This window comes from Camelus ferus, chromosome 31 (assembly GCF_009834535.1).
Source record: "Camelus ferus isolate YT-003-E chromosome 31, BCGSAC_Cfer_1.0, whole genome shotgun sequence".
Classification (NCBI taxonomy): Eukaryota; Metazoa; Chordata; class Mammalia; order Artiodactyla; family Camelidae; genus Camelus; species Camelus ferus.
The window spans coordinates 1,885,121-1,905,821 of NC_045726.1; positions in this window are offsets into that span (position 1 = coordinate 1,885,121).

Consider the following 20,701-nt stretch of genomic DNA (forward strand, 5'->3'; position numbering starts at 1 on the left):
ATCCCGGGTGCTACATAGAGATGACGGAACCTCCCCACACTCAGAATTCTGGAACACGGCTGACTCTGTGGGGGAGTTTTGGGGCCGCCCTCCACGCAGCTGCCTGGTGTCACACGTGTTCCCTGGCAGGGGGAAGTCCGCTAATTACCTCCCCTGTCCAGGGGGAGGCACTAGATGCTACCTGCATTTCCAGCCCAAACCCCGCCTTTCCCCGGCAGTCCGCAATGAGAGGGACTCGGGGAAGACACGCGAAGGGCTCCAAGGAGATCCCGGGTGCTGCATACAGAAGACGGAACCTCCCCACACTCAGAATTCCGGAACACGGCTGATTGTGTGGGGGAGTTTTGGGGCCGACCTCCACGCAGCTGCCTGGTGTCACAGTTGTTTCTTGGCAGTGGTAATTCCGCTAAATACCTCCCTTGTCCAGGAGGAGGCACTAGATGCTACCTGCATTTCCAGCCCAACCCCCGCATTTCCCCGGCAGCCCGCACTGGGAGGGACTCGGGGAAGATACGCGAAGGGCTCCTAGGAGATCCCGGGTGCTGCAGACAGATGACGGAACCTCCCCACACTCAGAATTCCGGAACACGGCTGACTGTGTGGGGGAGGTTTGGGGCCGTCCTCCACGAGGCTGCCTGGTGTCACAGGTGTTCCCTGGCAGGGGGAAGAACGCTAATTACCTCCCCTGTCCAGAGGGAGGCACTAGATGCTACCTGCATTTCCAGCCGAACCCCCTCATTCCCCAGCAGCCCGCACAGGGAGGGACTCGGGGAAGACACGCGAAGGGCTCCTAGGATATCCCGGGTGCTGCAGACAGAAGACGGAACCTCCCCACACTCAGAATTCCGGAACAATCCTGGCTGTGTGGGGGAGGTTTGGTGCCGCCCTCAACGCAGCTGCCTGGTGTCACAGGTGTTCCCTGTGAGGGGAAATCCGCTAATTTCCTCCCCTGTCCAGGGGGAGGCACTAGATGCTACCTGCATTTCCATCCCAACCCCCGCCTTTCCCCAGCAGCCCGCACTGGGAAGCACTCGTCGAAGACACGCGAAAGGCACCTAGGAGATCCCGGGTGCTGCAGACAGATGACGGAACTTTCCAACTCTCAGAATTACGGAACCTTGCTGACTGTGTGGTGGAGTATCGGGGCCGCCCCCAACACAGCTGCCTGGTGTCAGAGGTGTTCCCTGGCAGGGGAAGTACGCTAATTACCTCCCCTGTCCAGAGGGAGGCACTAGATGCTACCTGCATTTCCAGCCTAACCCCCGCCTTTCCCCTGCAGTCCGCACTGGGAGGGACTCGGGGAAGACACGCGAATGGCTCAAAAGAGATCCCGGGTGCTGCAGACAGATGACCGTACCTCCCAACACTCAGCATTCCGGAACACTTCTGATGTGTTGTGGAGGTTCGGGGCCGCCCTGCACGCAGCTGCCTGGTTTCACAGGTGTTCACTTGCAGGGGGAAGTCCGCTAATTACCTCCCCTGTCCAGGGGGAGGCACTAGATGCTACCTGCATTTCCAGCCCAAACCCCGCCTTTCCCCGGCAGTCCGCACTGAGAGGGACTCGGGGAAGACACGCGAAGTGCTCCTAGGAGATCCCGGGTGCTGCAGACAGAAGACGGAACCTCCCCACTCTCAGAATTCCGGAACACGGCTGACTGTGTGGGGGAGGTTTGGGGCCGTCCTCTACGAGGCTGCCTGGTGTCACAGGTGTTCCCTGGCAAGGGGAAGTCCGCTAATTACCTCCCCTGTCCAGGGGAAGTCACTAGATGCTACCTACATTTCCAGCTCATCCCCCTCATTCCCCGGCAGCCCGCACTGGGAGGCACTCGGGGAAGACACGAGAAGGGCTCCTAGGAGATCCCGGGTGCTGCAGACAGAAGACGGAACCTCCCCACACTCAGAATTCCGGAACACGCCTGGCTGTGTTGGGGAGTTTTGGAGCCTCCCTCAACGCAGCTGCCTGGTGTCACATGTGTTCCCTGTCAGGGGAAATCCGCTAATTACCTCCCCTATCCAGGGGGAGGCACTAGATGTTACCTGCATTTCCATCCCAACCCCCGCCTTTCCCCGGCAGCCCGCACTGGGAAGCACTCGTCGAAGACACGCGAAAGGCACCTAGGTGATCCCGGGTGCTGCAGACAGATGACGGAATTTCCCAACACTCAGAATACCGGAACATTGCTGACTGTGTGGTGGAGGATCGGGGCCGCCCTCCACGCAGCTCCCTGGTGTCACAGGTGTTCCCTGGCAGGGGGAAGTCCGCTAATTATCTCCCCTATCCAGGGGGAGGCACTAAATGCTACCTGCATTTGCATCCCTACCCCCGCATTTCGCCGGCATCCCGCACTGGGAGGGATTCGGGGAAGACACGCGAAGGGCTTCTAGGAGACCCCGGGTGCTGCAGACAGAAGACGGAACCTCCCCACACTCAGAATTCCGGAACACGGCTGACTGTGTGGGGGAGGTTTGGGGCCGCCCTCCACGCAGCTGCCTGGTGTCACAGGTGTTCCCGGACAGGGGGAAGTCCGCTAATTACCTCCCCTGTCCAGGGTGAGGCACTAGATGCTGCCTGCATGTCCAGCAAAACCCCCACATTTCCCCGGCAGCCCGCACTGAGAGGCAGTCGGGGAAGACACGCGAAGGCCTCCTAGGAGATCCCGGGTCCTGCAGACAGATGACGGAACCTCCCAACACTCAGAATTCTGGAACACTGCTGACTGTGTGGTGAAATTTCGGGGCCGCTCTCCACGAAGCTGCCTGGTGTCACAGGTGTTCCCTGGCAGGGGGAAGTCCGCTAATTACCTCCCCTGTCCAGGGGGAGGCACTAGATGCTACCTGCATTTCCAGCCCAAACCCCGCCTTTCCCCGGCTGTCCGCACTGAGAGGGACTCGGGGAAGACACGCGAAGGGCTCCTAGGAGATCCCGGGTGCTGCAGACAGAAGACGGATCCTCCCCACACTCAGAATTCCGGAACACGGCTGATTGTGTGGGGGAGGTTTGGGGCCGCCCTCCAAGCAGCTGCCTGGGGTCACAGGTGTTCCCTGGCAGGGGGAAGTCCGCTAATTAATTCCCCTGTCCAGGGGGAGTCACTAGATGCTACCTGCATTTCCAGCCCAACCCCCGCCTTTCCCCGGCAGTCCGCACTGGGAGGCACTCGGGGAAGACACGAGAAGGGCTCCTAGGAGATCCCGGGTCCTGCAGACAGAAGACGGATCCTCCCCACACTCAGAATTCTGGAACACGGCTGATTGTTTTGGGGAGGTTTGGGGCCGCCCTCCACGCAGCTGCCTGGTGTCACAGGTGTTTCTTGGCAGTGGTAAGTCCGGTAAATTCCTCCCTTGTCCAGGAGGAGGCACTAGATGCTATCTGAATTTCCAGCCCAACCCCCGCCTTTCCCCGGCAGCCCGCACTGGGACCACTCGGGGAAGACACGAGAAGGGCTCCTAGGAGATCCCGGTTGCTACATTGAGATGACGGAACCTCCCCACACTCAGAATTCTGGAACACGGCTGACTCTGGGGGGAGTTTTGGGGCAGCACTCCACGCAGCTGCCTGGTGTCACACGTGTTCACTGGCAGGGTGATGTCCGCTAATTACCTCCCCTTTCCAGGGTGTGGCACTAGATTCTACCTGCATTTCCAGCCCAACCCCCGACTTTCCCCGGCAGACCGCACTGGGAGGCACTCTGGGAAGATACGCGAAGCGCTCAAAAGAGATCCCGGGTGCTGCAGACAGATGACCGTACCTCCCAACACTCAGCATTCCGGAACACTTCTGATGTGTTGTGGAGGTTCGGGGCCGCCCTGCACGCAGCTGCCTGGTTTCACAGATGTTCACTGGCAGGGGGAAGTCCGCTAATTACCTCCCCTGTCCAGGGGGAGGCACTAGATGCTACCTGCATTTCCAGCCCATACCCCGCCTTTCCCCGGCAGTCCGCACTGAGAGGGACTCGGGGAAGACACGCGAAGTGCTCCTAGGAGATCCCGGTTGCTGCAGACAGAAGACGGAACCTCCCCACACTCAGAATTCCGGAACACGGCTGATTGTGTGGGGGAGATTTGGGGCCGCCCTCCACGCAGCTGCCTGGGGTCACAGGTGTTCCTTGGCAGGGGGAAGTCCGCTAAATACCTCCCTTGTCCAGGAGGAGGCACTAGATGCTACCTGCATTTCCAGCCCAACCCCCGCCTTTCCCCGGCATCCCGCACTGGGAGGGACTCGGGGAAGATACGCGAAGGACTCCTAGGAGACCCCGGGTGCTGCAGACAGATGACGGAACCTCCCCACACTCAGAATTCCGGAACACGGCTGACTGTGTGGGGGAGTTTTGGGGCCGTCCTCCACGAGGCTGCCTGGTGTCACAGGTGTTCCCTGGCAGGGGGAAGTACGCTAATTACCTCCCCTGTCCAGAGGGAGGCACTAGATGCTACCTGCATTTCCAGCCCAACCCCCTCATTCCCCGGCAGCCCGCACTGGGAGGGACTCGGGGAAGACACGCGAAGGGCTCCTAGGAGATCCCGGGTGCTGCAGACAGAAGACGGAACCTCCCCACACTCAGAATTCCGGAACAATCCTGGCTGTGTGGGGGAGGTTTGGGGCCGCCCTCATCGCAGCTGCCTGGTGTCACAGGTGTTCCCTGTGAGGGGAAATCCGCTAATTTCCTCCCCTGTCCAGGGGGAGGCACTAGATGCTACCTGCATTTCCATCCCAACCCCCGCCATTCCCCGGCAGCCCGAACTGGGAAGCACTCGTCGAAGACACGCGAAAGGCACCTAGGAGATCCCGGGTGCTGCAGACAGATGACGGAACTTTCCAACTCTCAGAATTACGGAAAACTGCTGACTGTGTGGTGGAGGATCGGGGCCGCCCCCAACACAGCTGCCTGGTGTCACAGGTGTTCCCTGGAAGGGGAAGTACGCTAATTACCTCCCCTGTCCATAGGGAGGCACTAGATGTTACCTGAATTTCTAGCCAAACCCCCGACTTTCCCCAGCAGACCGCACTGGGACCACTCGGGGAAGACACGAGAAGTGCTCCTAGGAGATCCCGGGTGCTACATAGAGATGACGGAACCTCCCCAGACTCAGAATTCTGGAACACGGCTGACTCTGTGGGGGAGTTTTGGGGCCGCCCTCCACGCAGCTGCCTGGTGTCACATGTGTTCCCTGGCAGGGGGAAGTCCGCTAATTACCTCTCCTGTCCAGGGGGAGGCACTAGATGCTACCTGCATTTCCAGCCGAAAGCCCGCCTTTCCCCGGCAGTCCGCACTGAGAGGGATTCGGGGAAGACACGCGAAAGGCTCCTAGGAGATCCCGGGTGCTGCAGACAGAAGACGGAACCTCCCCACACTCAGAATTCCGGAACACGGCTGACTGTGTGGGGGAGGTTTGGGGCCGTCCTCCACGAGGCTGCCTGGTGTCACAGGTGTTCCCTGGCAAGGGGAAGACCGCTAAATACCACCCCTGTCCAGGGGAAGTCACTAGATGCTACCTGCATTTCCAGCTCAACCCCCTCATTCCCCGGCAGCCCTCACTGGGAGGCACTCGGGGAAGACACGAGAAGGGCTCCTAGGAGATCCCGGGTGCTGCAGACAGAAGACGGAACTTCCCCACACTCAGAATTCCGGAACACGCCTGGCTGTGTGGGGGAGGTTTGGTGCCGCCCTCCAAGCAGCTGCCTGGGGTCACAGGTGTTCCCTGGCAGGGTGAAGTCCGCTAATTAATTCCCCTATCCAGGGGGAGTCACTAGATGCTACCTGCATTTCCAGCCCAACCCCCGCATTTCCCCGGCAGCCCGCACTGGGAGGCACTCGGGGAAGACACGAGAAGGGCTCCTAGGAGATCCCGGGTCCTGCAGACAGAAGACGGAACCTCCCCACACTCAGAATTCTGGAACACGGCTGATTGTTTTGGGGATGTTTGGGGCCGCCCTCCACGCAGCTGACTGGTGTCACAGGTGTTTCTTGGCAGTGGTAAGTCCGCTAAATTCCTCCCTTGTCCAGGAGGAGGCACTAGATGCTACCTGAATTTCCAGCCCAACCCACGCTTTCCCCGGCAGCCCGCACTGGGAGGGACTCGGGGAAGATACGCGAAGGGCTCCTAGGAGATCCCGGGTGCTGCAGACAGATGACGGAACCTCCCCACACTCAGAATTCCGGAACAATCTTGGCTGTGTGGGGGAGGTTTGGGGCCGCCCTCAACGCAGCTGCCTGGTGTCACAGGTGTTCCCTGTGAGGGGAAATCCGCTAATTTCCTCCCCTGTCCAGGGGGAGGCACTAGATGCTACCTGCATTTCCATCCCAACCCCCGCCTTTCCCCGGCAGCCCGCACTGGGAAACACTCGTCGAAGACACGTGAAAGGCACCTAGGAGATCCCGGGTGCTGCAGACAGATGACTGAACTTCATAACTCTCATAATTACGGAACACTGCTGACTGTGTGGTGGAGGATCTGGGCCGCCCCCAACACAGCTGCCTGGTTTCACAGGTGTTCCCTGGCAGGGGAAGTACGCTAATTACCTCCCCTGTCCAGAGGGAGGCACGAGATGCTACCTGCATTTCCAGGCCAACCCCCGCCTTTCCCCGGCAGTCCGCACTGGGAGGGACTCGGGGAAGTCAGGCGAATGGCTCCTAGGTTATCCCAGGAGCTGCATAGTGATGATGGAAACTCCCCACACTCAGAATTCCGGAAAACGGCTGACTGTGTGTGGGATGATTAGGGCCGCCATCCACGCAGCTGCCTGGTGTCACAGGTGTTCCCTGGCAGGGGGAAATCCGCTAATTACCTCCCTTGTCCAGGGGGAGGCACTGGATGCTACCTGCATTTCTAGCCAAACCCCCGCCTTTCCCCGGCAGACCGCACTGGGGCCACTCGGGGAAGACAAGAGAAGGGCTCCTAGGAGATCCCGGGTGCTACATAGAGATGACGGAGCCTCCCCACACTCAGAATTCTGGAACACGGCTGACTCTGTGGGGGAGTTTTGGGGCCGCCCTCCACGCAGCTGCCTGGTGTCACACGTGTTCCCTGGCAGGGTGATGTCCGCTAATTACCTCCCCTTTCCAGGGTGAGGCACTAGATGCTACCTGCATTTCCAGCCCATACCCCGCCTTTCCCCGGCAGCCCGCCCTGGGAGGGACTCGGGGAAGACACGCGAAGGGCTCCTAGGAGATTCCGGGTGCTGCAGACAAAAGACGGAACCTCCCCACACTCAGAATTCCGGAACACGGCTGATTGTGTGGGGGAGGTTTGGGGCCTCCTCAACGCAGCTGCCTGGTGTCACAGGTGTTCCCTGTCAGGGGAAATCCGCTAATTTCCTCCCCTATCCATGGGGAGGCACTAGATGCTACCTGCATTTCCATCCCAACCCCCGCCTTTCCCCGGCAGCCTGCAATGGGAAGCACTCGTAGAAGACACGCGAAAGGCACCTAGGTGATCCTGGGTGCTGCAGACAGATGAAGGAACTTCCCAACTCTCAGAATACCGGAACACTTCTGACTGTGTTGGAGGATCGGGGCCGCCCTCCACGCAGCTCCCTGGTGTCACAGGTGTTCCCTGGCAGGGGGAAGTCCGCTAATTACCTCCCCCATCCATGGGGAGGCACTAAATGCTACCTGCATTTCCATCTCTACCCCCGCATTTCGCCGGCATCCCGCTCTGGGAGGGACTCGGGGAAGACACACGAAGGGCTTCTAGGAGACCCCGGGTGCTGCAGACAGAAGACGGAACCTCCCCACACTCAGAATTCCGGAACACGGCTGACTGTGTGGGGGAGGTTTGGGGCCGCCCTCCACGCAGCTGCCTGGTGTCACAGGTGTTCCCGGACAGGGGGAAGTCCGCTAATTACCTCCCCTGTCCAGGGGGAGGCACTAGATGCTGCCTGCATGTCCAGCAAAACACCCGCCTTTCCCCGGCAGCCCGCACTGGCAGGCAGTCGGGGAAGACACGCGAAGGCCTCCTAGGAGATCCCAGGTGCTGCAGACAGATGACGGAACCTCCCAACACTCAGAATTCTGGAACACTGCTGACTGTGTGGTGAAATTTCGGGGCCGCCCTCCACGAAGCTGCCTGGTGTCACAGGTGTTCCCTGGCAGGGGGAAGTCCGCTAATTACCTCCCCTATCCAGGGGGAGGCACTAGATGCTACCTGCATTTCCAGCCCAAACCCCGCCTTTCCCCGGCAGTCCGCACTGAGAGGGACTCGGGGAAGACACGCGAAGGGCTCCTAGGAGATCCCGGGTGCTGCAGACAGAAGACGGTACCTCCCCACACTCAGAATTCCGGAACACGGCTGATTGTGTGGGGGAGGTTTGGGGCCGCCCTCCAAGCAGCTGCCTGGGGTCACAGGTGTTCCCTGGCAGGGTGAAGTCCGCTAATTAATTCCCCTGTCCAGGGGGAGTCACTAGATGCTACCTGCATTTCCAGCCCAACCCCCGCCTTTCCCTGCAGCCCGCATTTGGAAGCACTCGTCGAAGACACGTGAAAGGCACCTAGGAGATCCCGGGTGCTGCAGACAGATGACGGAACTTCCCAACTCTCAGAATTACGGAACACTGCTGACTGTGTGGTGGAGGATCGGGGCCGCCCCCAACACAGCTGCCTGGTGTCAAAGGTGTTCCCTGGCAGGGGAAGTACGCTAATTACCTCCCCTGTCCAGAGTGAGGCACTAGATGCTACCTGCATTTCCAGCCTAACCCCCGCATTTCCCCGGCAGTCCGCATTGGGAGGGACTCGGGGAAGACAGGCGAATGGCTCCTAGGTTATCCCAGGTGCTGCATAGTGATGATGGAACCTCCCCACACTCAGAATTCCGGAACACGGCTGACTGTGTGTGGGATTATTAGGGCCGCACTCCACGCAGCTGCCTGGTGTCACAGGTGTTCCCTGGCAGGGGGAAATCCGCTAATTACCTCCCTTGTCCAGGGGGAGGCACTGGATGCTACCTGCATTTCTAGCCAAATCCCCGACTTTCCCCGGCAGACCGCACTGGGACCACTCGGGGAAGACACGAGAAGGGCTCCTAGGAGATCCCGGGTGCTACATAGAGATGACGGAACCTCCGCACACTCAGAATTCTGGAACACAGCTGACAATGTGGGGGAGTTTTGGGGCCGCCCTCCACGCAGCTGCCTGGTGTCACAGGTGTTCCCTGTCAGGGGAAATCCGCTAATTTCCTCCCCTATCCAGGGGGAGGAACTAGATGCTACCTGCATTTCCATCCCAACCCCCGCCTTTCCCCGGCAGTCTGCACTGGGAAGCACTCGTCGAAGACACGCGAAAGGCACCTAGGTGATCTTGGTTGCTGCAGACAGATGACGGAACTTCCCAACTCTCAGAATACCGGAACACTTTTGACTGTGTTGGAGGATCGGGGCCGCCCTCCACGCAGTTCCCTGGTGTCACAGGTGTTCCCTGGCAGGGGGAAGACCGCTAATTACCTCCCCTATCCAGGGGGAGGCACTAAATGCTACCTGCATTTCCATCCCTACCCCCGCATTTCGCCGGCAATCCGCACTGGGAGGGACTCGGGGAAGACACGCGAAGGGCTTCTAGGAGACCCCGGTTGCTGCAGACAGAAGACGGAACCTCCCCACACTCAGAATTCCGGAACACGGCTGACTGTGTGGGGGAGGTTTGGGGCCGCCCTCCACGCAGCTGCCTGGTGTCACAGGTGTTTCTTGGCAGTGGTAATTCCGCTTAATACCTCCTTGTCCAGGAGGAGGCACTAGATGCTACCTGCATTTCCATCCCAACCCCCGCCTTTCCCTGCAGCCCGCATTTGGAAGCACTCGTCGAAGACACGCGAAATGCACCTAGGTGATCCCGGGTGCTGCAGACAGATGACGGAACTTCCCAACACTCAGAATACCGGAACACTGCTGACTGTGTGGTGGAGGATCGGGGCCGCCCTCCACGCAGCTCCCTGGTGTCACAGGTGTTCCCTGGCAGGGGGAAGTCCGCTAATTACCTCCCCCATCCAGGGGGAGGCACTAAATGCTACCTGCATTTCCATCTCTACCCCCGCATTTCGCCGGCATCCCGCTCTGGGAGGGACTCGGGGAAGACACGCGAAGGGCTTCTAGGAGACCCCGGGTGCTGCAGACAGAAGACGGAACCTCCCCACACTCAGAATTCCGGAACACGGCTGACTGTGTGGGGGAGGTTTGGGGCCGCCCTCCACGCAGCTGCCTGGTGTCACAGGTGTTCCCGGACAGGGGGAAGTCCGCTAATTACCTCCCCTGTCCAGGGGGAGGCACTAGATGCTGCCTGCATGTCCAGCAAAACACCCGCCTTTCCCCGGCAGCCCGCACTGGCAGGCAGTCGGGGAAGACACGCGAAGGCCTCCTAGGAGATCCCAGGTGCTGCAGACAGATGACGGAACCTCCCAACACTCAGAATTCTGGAACACTGCTGACTGTGTGGTGAAATTTCGGGGCCGCCCTCCACGAAGCTGCCTGGTGTCACAGGTGTTCCCTGGCAGGGGGAAGTCCGCTAATTACCTCCCCTATCCAGGGGGAGGCACTAGATGCTACCTGCATTTCCAGCCCAAACCCCGCCTTTCCCCGGCAGTCCGCACTGAGAGGGACTCGGGGAAGACACGCGAAGGGCTCCTAGGAGATCCCGGGTGCTGCAGACAGAAGACGGTACCTCCCCACACTCAGAATTCCGGAACACGGCTGATTGTGTGGGGGAGGTTTGGGGCCGCCCTCCAAGCAGCTGCCTGGGGTCACAGGTGTTCCCTGGCAGGGTGAAGTCCGCTAATTAATTCCCCTGTCCAGGGGGAGTCACTAGATGCTACCTGCATTTCCAGCCCAACCCCCGCCTTTCCCTGCAGCCCGCATTTGGAAGCACTCGTCGAAGACACGTGAAAGGCACCTAGGAGATCCCGGGTGCTGCAGACAGATGACGGAACTTCCCAACTCTCAGAATTACGGAACACTGCTGACTGTGTGGTGGAGGATCGGGGCCGCCCCCAACACAGCTGCCTGGTGTCAAAGGTGTTCCCTGGCAGGGGAAGTACGCTAATTACCTCCCCTGTCCAGAGTGAGGCACTAGATGCTACCTGCATTTCCAGCCTAACCCCCGCATTTCCCCGGCAGTCCGCATTGGGAGGGACTCGGGGAAGACAGGCGAATGGCTCCTAGGTTATCCCAGGTGCTGCATAGCGATGATGGAACCTCCCCACACTCAGAATTCCGGAACACGGCTGACTGTGTGTGGGATTATTAGGGCCGCACTCCACGCAGCTGCCTGGTGTCACAGGTGTTCCCTGGCAGGGGGAAATCCGCTAATTACCTCCCTTGTCCAGGGGGAGGCACTGGATGCTACCTGCATTTCTAGCCAAACCCCCGACTTTCCCCGGCAGACCGCACTGGGACCACTCGGGGAAGACACGAGAAGGGCTCCTAGGAGATCCCGGGTGCTACATAGAGATGACGGAACCTCCGCACACTCAGAATTCTGGAACACGGCTGACAATGTGGGGGAGTTTTGGGGCCGCCCTCCACGCAGCTGCCTGGTGTCACAGGTGTTCCCTGTCAGGGGAAATCCGCTAATTTCCTCCCCTATCCAGGGGGAGGCACTAGATGCTACCTGCATTTCCATCCCAACCCCCGCCTTTCCCCGGCAGTCTGCACTGGGAAGCACTCGTCGAAGACACGCGAAAGGCACCTAGGTGATCTTGGGTGCTGCAGACAGATGACGGAACTTCCCAACTCTCAGAATACCGGAACACTTCTGACTGTGTTGGAGGATCGGGGCCGCCCTCCACGCAGTTCCCTGGTGTCACAGGTGTTCCCTGGCAGGGGGAAGACCGCTAATTACCTCCCCTATCCAGGGGGAGGCACTAAATGCTACCTGCATTTCCATCCCTACCCCCGCATTTCGCCGGCAATCCGCACTGGGAGGGACTCGGGGAAGACACGCGAAGGGCTTCTAGGAGACCCCGGTTGCTGCAGACAGAAGACGGAACCTCCCCACACTCAGAATTCCGGAACACGGCTGACTGTGTGGGGGAGGTTTGGGGCCGCCCTCCACGCAGCTGCCTGGTGTCACAGGTGTTTCTTGGCAGTGGTAAGTCCGCTAAATACCTCCTTGTCCAGGAGGAGGCACTAGATGCTACCTGAATTTCCAGCACAACCCCCGCCTTTCCCCGGCAGCCCGCACTGGGAGGGACTCGGGGAAGATACGCGAAGGGCTCCTAGGAGATCCCGGGTGCTGCAGACAGATGACGGAACCTCCCCACACTCAGAATTCCGGAACACGGCTGATTGTTTGGGGGAGGTTTGGGGCCGACGGCCACGCAGCTGCCTGTTTTCACAGGTGTTCCTTGGCAGGGGGAATTACGCTAATTACCTCCCCTGTCCAGAGGGAGGCACTAGATGCTACCTGCATTTCCAGCCCAACCCCCTGATTCCCCGGCAGCCCGCACTGAGAGGGACTCGGGGAAGACACGCGAAGGGCTCCTAGGAGGGCCCGGGTGCTGCAGACAGAAGACGGAACCTCCCCACACTCAGAATTCCGGAACAATCCTGGCTGTGTGGGGGAGGTTTGGGGCCGCCCTCAACGCAGCTGCCTGGTGTCACAGGTGTTTCTTGGCAGTGGTAAGTCCGCTAAATACCTCCTTGTCCAGGAGGAGGCACTAGATGCTACCTGAATTTCCAGCACAACCCCCGCCTTTCCCCGGCAGCCCGCACTGAGAGGGACTCGGGGAAGACACGCGAAGGGCTCCTAGGAGGGCCCGGGTGCTGCAGACAGAAGACGGAACCTCCCCACACTCAGAATTCCGGAACAATCCTGGCTGTGTGGGGGAGGTTTGGGGCCGCCCTCAACGCAGCTGCCTGGTGTCACAGGTGTTCCCTGTGAGGGGAAATCCGCTAATTTCCTCCCCTATCCAGGGGGAGGCACTAGATGCTACCTGCATTTCCATCCCAACCCCCGCCTTTCCCCGGCAGCCCGCACTGGGAAGCACTCGTCGAAGACAAGCGAAAGGCACCTAGGAGATCCCGGGTGCTGCAGACAGATGACGGAACCTCCCCACACTCAGAATTCCGGAACACGGCTCACTGTGTGGGGGAGGTTTGGGGCCGTCCTCCAAGCAGCTGCCTGGGGTCACAGGTGTTCCCTGGCAGGGTGAAGTCCGCTAATTAATTCCCCTATCCAGGGGGAGTCACTAGATGCTACCTGCATTTCCAGCCCAACCCCCGCATTTCCCCGGCAGCCCGCACTGGGAGGCACTCGGGGAAGACACGAGAAGGGCTCCTAGGAGATCCCGGGTCCTGCAGACAGAAAACGGAACCTCCCCACACTCAGAATTCTGGAACACGGCTGATTGTTTTGGGGATGTTTGGGGCCGCCCTCCACGCAGCTGCCTGGTGTCACAGGTGTTTCTTGGCAGTGGTAAGTCCGCTAAATTCCTCCCTTGTCCAGGAGGAGGCACTAGATGCTACCTGAATTTCCAGCCCAACCCACGCTTTCCCCGGCAGCCCGCACTGGGAGGGACTCGGGGAAGATACGCGAAGGGCTCCTAGGAGATCCCGGGTGCTGCAGACAGATGACGGAACCTCCCCACACTCAGAATTCCGGAACAATCTTGGCTGTGTGGGGGAGGTTTGGGGCCGCCCTCAACGCAGCTGCCTGGTGTCACAGGTGTTCCCTGTGAGGGGAAATCCGCTAATTTCCTCCCCTGTCCAGGGGGAGGCACTAGATGCTACCTGCATTTCCATCACAACCCCCGCCTTTCCCCGGCAGCCCGCACTGGGAAACACTCGTCGAAGACACGTGAAAGGCACCTAGGAGATCCCGGGTGCTGCAGACAGATGACTGAACTTCATAACTCTCATAATTACGGAACACTGCTGACTGTGTGGTGGAGGATCTGGGCCGCCCCCAACACAGCTGCCTGGTTTCACAGGTGTTCCCTGGCAGGGGAAGTACGCTAATTACCTCCCCTGTCCAGAGGGAGGCACTAGATGCTACCTGCATTTCCAGCCCAACCCCCGCCTTTCCCCGGCAGTCCGCACTGGGAGGGACTCGGGGAAGTCAGGCGAATGGCTCCTAGGTTATCCCAGGAGCTGCATAGTGATGATGGAAACTCCCCACACTCAGAATTCCGGAAAACGGCTGACTGTGTGTGGGATGATTAGGGCCGCCATCCACGCAGCTGCCTGGTGTCACAGGTGTTCCCTGGCAGGGGGAAATCCGCTAATTACCTCCCTTGTCCAGGGGGAGGCACTGGATGCTACCTGCATTTCTAGCCAAACCCCCACCTTTCCCCGGCAGACCGCACTGGGACCACTCGGGGAAGACAAGAGAAGGGCTCCTAAGAGATCCCGGGTGCTACATAGAGATGACGGAGCCTCCCCACACTCAGAATTCTGGAACACGGCTGACTCTGTGGGGGAGTTTTGGGGCCGCCCTCCACGCAGCTGCCTGGTGTCACACGTGTTCCCTGGCAGGGTGATGTCCGCTAATTACCTCCCCTTTCCAGGGTGAGGCACTAGATGCTACCTGCATTTCCAGCCCATACCCCGCCTTTCCCCGGCAGCCCGCCCTGGGAGGGACTCGGGGAAGACACGCGAAGGGCTCCTAGGAGATTCCGGGTGCTGCAGACAGAAGACGGAACCTCCCCACACTCAGAATTCCGGAACACGGCTGATTGTGTGGGGGAGGTTTGGGGCCTCCTCAACGCAGCTGCCTGGTGTCACAGGTGTTCCCTGTCAGGGGAAATCCGCTAATTTCCTCCCCTATCCATGGGGAGGCACTAGATGCTACCTGCATTTCCATCCCAACCCCCGCCTTTCCCCGGCAGCCTGCAATGGGAAGCACTCGTAGAAGACACGCGAAAGGCACCTAGGTGATCCTGGGTGCTGCAGACAGATGACGGAACTTCCCAACTCTCAGAATACCGGAACACTTCTGACTGTGTTGGAGGATCGGGGCCGCCCTCCACGCAGCTCCCTGGTGTCACAGGTGTTCCCTGGCAGTGGGAAGACCGCTAAATACCTCCCCTATCCAGGGGGAGGCACTAAATGCTACCTGCATTTCCATCCCTACCCCCGCATTTCGCCGGCATCCCGCACTGGGAGGGACTCGGGGAAGCCACGCGAAGGGCTTCTAGGAGATCCCGGGTCCTGCAGACAGATGACGGAACCTCCCCACACTCAGAATTCCGGAACACGGCTGATTGTTTGGGGGAGGTTTGGGGCCGACGGCCACGCAGCTGCCTGTTTTCACAGGTGTTCCCTGGCAGGGGGAAGTACGCTAATTACCTCCCCTGTCCAGAGGGAGGCACTAGATGCTACCTGCATTTCCAGCCCAACCCCCTCATTCCCCGGAGCCCGCACTGGGAGGGACTCGGGGAAGACACGCGAAGGGCTCCTAGGAGATCCCGGGTGCTGCAGACAGAAGACGGAAAATCCCCACACTCAGAATTCCGGAACAATCCTGGCTGTGTGGGGGAGGTTTGGGGCCGCCCTCAACGCAGCTGCCTGGTGTCACAGGTGTTCCCTGTGAGGGGAAATCCGCTAATTTCCTCCCCTATCCAGGGGGAGGCACTAGATGCTACCTGCATTTCCATCCCAACCCCCGCCTTTCCCTGCAGCCCGCATTTGGAAGCACTCGTCGAAGACACGCGAAATGCACCTAGGTGATCCCGGGTGCTGCAGACAGATGACGGAACTTCCCAACACTCAGAATACCGGAACACTGCTGACTGTGTGGTGGAGGATCGGGGCCGCCCTCCACGCAGCTCCCTGGTGTCACAGGTGTTCCCTGGCAGGGGGAAGTCCGCTAATTACCTCCCCCATCCAGGGGGAGGCACTAAATGCTACCTGCATTTCCATCTCTACCCCCGCATTTCGCCGGCATCCCGCTCTGGGAGGGACTCGGGGAAGACACGCGAAGGGCTTCTAGGAGACCCCGGGTGCTGCAGACAGAAGACGGAACCTCCCCACACTCAGAATTCCGGAACACGGCTGACTGTGTGGGGGAGGTTTGGGGCCGCCCTCCACGCAGCTGCCTGGTGTCACAGGTGTTCCCGGACAGGGGGAAGTCCGCTAATTACCTCCCCTGTCCAGGGGGAGGCACTAGATGCTGCCTGCATGTCCAGCAAAACACCCGCCTTTCCCCGGCAGCCCGCACTGGCAGGCAGTCGGGGAAGACACGCGAAGGCCTCCTAGGAGATCCCAGGTGCTGCAGACAGATGACGGAACCTCCCAACACTCAGAATTCTGGAACACTGCTGACTGTGTGGTGAAATTTCGGGGCCGCCCTCTACGAAGCTGCCTGGTGTCACAGGTGTTCCCTGGCAGGGGGAAGTCCGCTAATTACCTCCCCTATCCAGGGGGAGGCACTAGATGCTACCTGCATTTCCAGCCCAAACCCCGCCTTTCCCCGGCAGTCCGCACTGAGAGGGACTCGGGGAAGACACGCGAAGGGCTCCTAGGAGATCCCGGGTGCTGCAGACAGAAGACGGTACCTCCCCACACTCAGAATTCCGGAACACGGCTGATTGTGTGGGGGAGGTTTGGGGCCGCCCTCCAATCAGCTGCCTGGGGTCACAGGTGTTCCCTGGCAGGGTGAAGTCCGCTAATTAATTCCCCTGTCCAGGGGGAGTGACTAGATGCTACCTGCATTTACAGCCCAACCCCCGCCTTTCCCTGCAGCCCGCATTTGGAAGCACTCGTCGAAGACACGTGAAAGGCACCTAGGAGATCCCGGGTGCTGCAGACAGATGACGGAACTTCCCAACTCTCAGAATTACGGAACACTGCTGACTGTGTGGTGGAGGATCGGGGCCGCCCCCAACACAGCTGCCTGGTGTCAAAGGTGTTCCCTGGCAGGGGAAGTACGCTAATTACCTCCCCTGTCCAGAGTGAGGCACTAGATGCTACCTGCATTTCCAGCCCAAACCCCGCCTTTCCCCGGCAGTCCGCACTGAGAGGGACTCGGGGAAGACACGCGAAGGGCTCCTAGGAGATCCCGGGTGCTGCAGACAGAAGACGGTACCTCCCCACACTCAGAATTCCGGAACACGGCTGATTGTGTGGGGGAGGTTTGGGGCCGCCCTCCAAGCAGCTGCCTGGGGTCACAGGTGTTCCCTGGCAGGGTGAAGTCCGCTAATTAATTCCCCTGTCCAGGGGGAGTCACTAGATGCTACCTGCATTTCCAGCCCAACCCCCGCCTTTCCCTGCAGCCCGCATTTGGAAGCACTCGTCGAAGACACGTGAAAGGCACCTAGGAGATCCCGGGTGCTGCAGACAGATGACGGAACTTCCCAACTCTCAGAATTACGGAACACTGCTGACTGTGTGGTGGAGGATCGGGGCCGCCCCCAACACAGCTGCCTGGTGTCAAAGGTGTTCCCTGGCAGGGGAAGTACGCTAATTACCTCCCCTGTCCAGAGTGAGGCACTAGATGCTACCTGCATTTCCAGCCTAACCCCCGCATTTCCCCGGCAGTCCGCATTGGGAGGGACTCGGGGAAGACAGGCGAATGGCTCCTAGGTTATCCCAGGTGCTGCATAGCGATGATGGAACCTCCCCACACTCAGAATTCCGGAACACGGCTGACTGTGTGTGGGATTATTAGGGCCGCACTCCACGCAGCTGCCTGGTGTCACAGGTGTTCCCTGGCAGGGGGAAATCCGCTAATTACCTCCCTTGTCCAGGGGGAGGCACTGGATGCTACCTGCATTTCTAGCCAAACCCCCGACTTTCCCCGGCAGACCGCACTGGGACCACTCGGGGAAGACACGAGAAGGGCTCCTAGGAGATCCCGGGTGCTACATAGAGATGACGGAACCTCCGCACACTCAGAATTCTGGAACACGGCTGACAATGTGGGGGAGTTTTGGGGCCGCCCTCCACGCAGCTGCCTGGTGTCACAGGTGTTCCCTGTCAGGGGAAATCCGCTAATTTCCTCCCCTATCCAGGGGGAGGCACTAGATGCTACCTGCATTTCCATCCCAACCCCCGCCTTTCCCCGGCAGTCTGCACTGGGAAGCACTCGTCGAAGACACGCGAAAGGCACCTAGGTGATCTTGGGTGCTGCAGACAGATGACGGAACTTCCCAACTCTCAGAATACCGGAACACTTCTGACTGTGTTGGAGGATCGGGGCCGCCCTCCACGCAGTTCCCTGGTGTCACAGGTGTTCCCTGGCAGGGGGAAGACCGCTAATTACCTCCCCTATCCAGGGGGAGGCACTAAATGCTACCTGCATTTCCATCCCTACCCCCGCATTTCGCCGGCAATCCGCACTGGGAGGGACTCGGGGAAGACACGCGAAGGGCTTCTAGGAGACCCCGGTTGCTGCAGACAGAAGACGGAACCTCCCCACACTCAGAATTCCGGAACACGGCTGACTGTGTGGGGGAGGTTTGGGGCCGCCCTCCACGCAGCTGCCTGGTGTCACAGGTGTTTCTTGGCAGTGGTAAGTCCGCTAAATACCTCCTTGTCCAGGAGGAGGCACTAGATGCTACCTGAATTTCCAGCACAACCCCCGCCTTTCCCCGGCAGCCCGCACTGGGAGGGACTCGGGGAAGATACGCGAAGGGCTCCTAGGAGATCCCGGGTGCTGCAGACAGATGACGGAACCTCCCCACACTCAGAATTCCGGAACACGGCTGATTGTTTGGGGGAGGTTTGGGGCCGACGGCCACGCAGCTGCCTGTTTTCACAGGTGTTCCTTGGCAGGGGGAATTACGCTAATTACCTCCCCTGTCCAGAGGGAGGCACTAGATGCTACCTGCATTTCCAGCCCAACCCCCTGATTCCCCGGCAGCCCGCACTGAGAGGGACTCGGGGAAGACACGCGAAGGGCTCCTAGGAGATCCCGGGTGCTGCAGACAGAAGACGGAACCTCCCCACACTCAGAATTCCGGAACAATCCTGGCTGTGTGGGGGAGGTTTGGGGCCGCCCTCAACGCAGCTGCCTGGTGTCACAGGTGTTCCCTGTGAGGGGAAATCCGCTAATTTCCTCCCCTATCCAGGGGGAGGCACTAGATGCTACCTGCATTTCCATCCCAACCCCCGCCTTTCCCCGGCAGCCCGCACTGGGAAGCACTCGTCGAAGACAAGCGAAAGGCACCTAGGAGATCCCGGGTGCTGCAGACAGATGACGGAACCTCCGCACACTCAGAATTCTGGAACACGGCTGACAATGTGGGGGAGTTTTGGGGCCGCCCTCCACGCAGCTGCCTGGTGTCACAGGTGTTCCCTGTCAGGGGAAATCCGCTAATTTCCTCCCATATCCAGGGGGAGGCACTAGATGCTACCTGCATTTCCATCCCAACCCCCGCCTTTCCCCGGCAGTCTGCACTGGGAAGCACTCGTCGAAGACACGCGAAAGGCACCTAGGTGATCTTGGGTGCTGCAGACAGATGACGGAACTTCCCAACTCTCAGAATACCGGAACACTTCTGACTGTGTTGGAGGATCGGGGCCGCCCTCCACGCAGTTCCCTGGTGTCACAGGTGTTCCCTGGCAGGGGGAAGACCGCTAATTACCTCCCCTATCCAGGGGGAGGCACTAAATGCTACCTGCATTTCCATCCCTACCCCCGCATTTCGCCGGCAATCCGCACTGGGAGGGACTCGGGGAAGACACGCGAAGGGCTTCTAGGAGACCCCGGTTGCTGCAGACAGAAGACGGAACCTCCCCACACTCAGAATTCCGGAACACGGCTGACTGTGTGGGGGAGGTTTGGGGCCGCCCTCCACGCAGCTGCCTGGTGTCACAGGTGTTTCTTGGCAGTGGTAAGTCCGCTAAATACCTCCTTGTCCAGGAGGAGGCACTAGATGCTACCTGAATTTCCAGCACAACCCCCGCCTTTCCCCGGCAGCCCGCACTGGGAGGGACTCGGGGAAGATACGCGAAGGGCTCCTAGGAGATCCCGGGTGCTGCAGACAGATGACGGAACCTCCCCACACTCAGAATTCCGGAACACGGCTGATTGTTTGGGGGAGGTTTGGGGCCGACGGCCACGCAGCTGCCTGTTTTCACAGGTGTTCCTTGGCAGGGGGAATTACGCTAATTACCTCCCCTGTCCAGAGGGAGGCACTAGATGCTACCTGCATTTCCAGCCCAACCCCCTGATTCCCCGGCAGCCCGCACTGAGAGGGACTCGGGGAAGACACGCGAAGGGCTCCTAGGAGATCCCGGGTGCTGCAGACAGAAGACGGAACCTCCCCACACTCAGAATTCCGGAACAATCCTGGCTGTGTGGGGGAGGTTTGGGGCCGCCCTCAACGCAGCTGCCTGGTGTCACAGGTGTTCCCTGTGAGGGGAAATCCGCTAATTTCCTCCCCTATCCAGGGGGAGGCACTAGATGCTACCTGCATTTCCATCCCAACCCCCGCCTTTCCCCGGCAGCCCGCACTGGGAAGCACTCGTCGAAGACAAGCGAAAGGCACCTAGGAGATCCCGGGTGCTGCAGACAGATGACGGAACCTCCCCACACTCAGAATTCCGGAACACGGCTGACTGTGTGGGGGAGGTTTGGGGCCGTCCTCCACGAGGCTGCCTGGTGTCACAGGTGTTCCCTGGCAAGGGGAAGTCCGCTAATTACCTCCCCTGTCCAGGGGAAGTCACTAGATGCTACCTGAATTTCCAGCCCAACCCACGCTTTCCCCGGCAGCCCGCACTGGGAGGGACTCGGGGAAGATACGCGAAGGGCTCCTAGGAGATCCCGGGTGCTGCAGACAGATG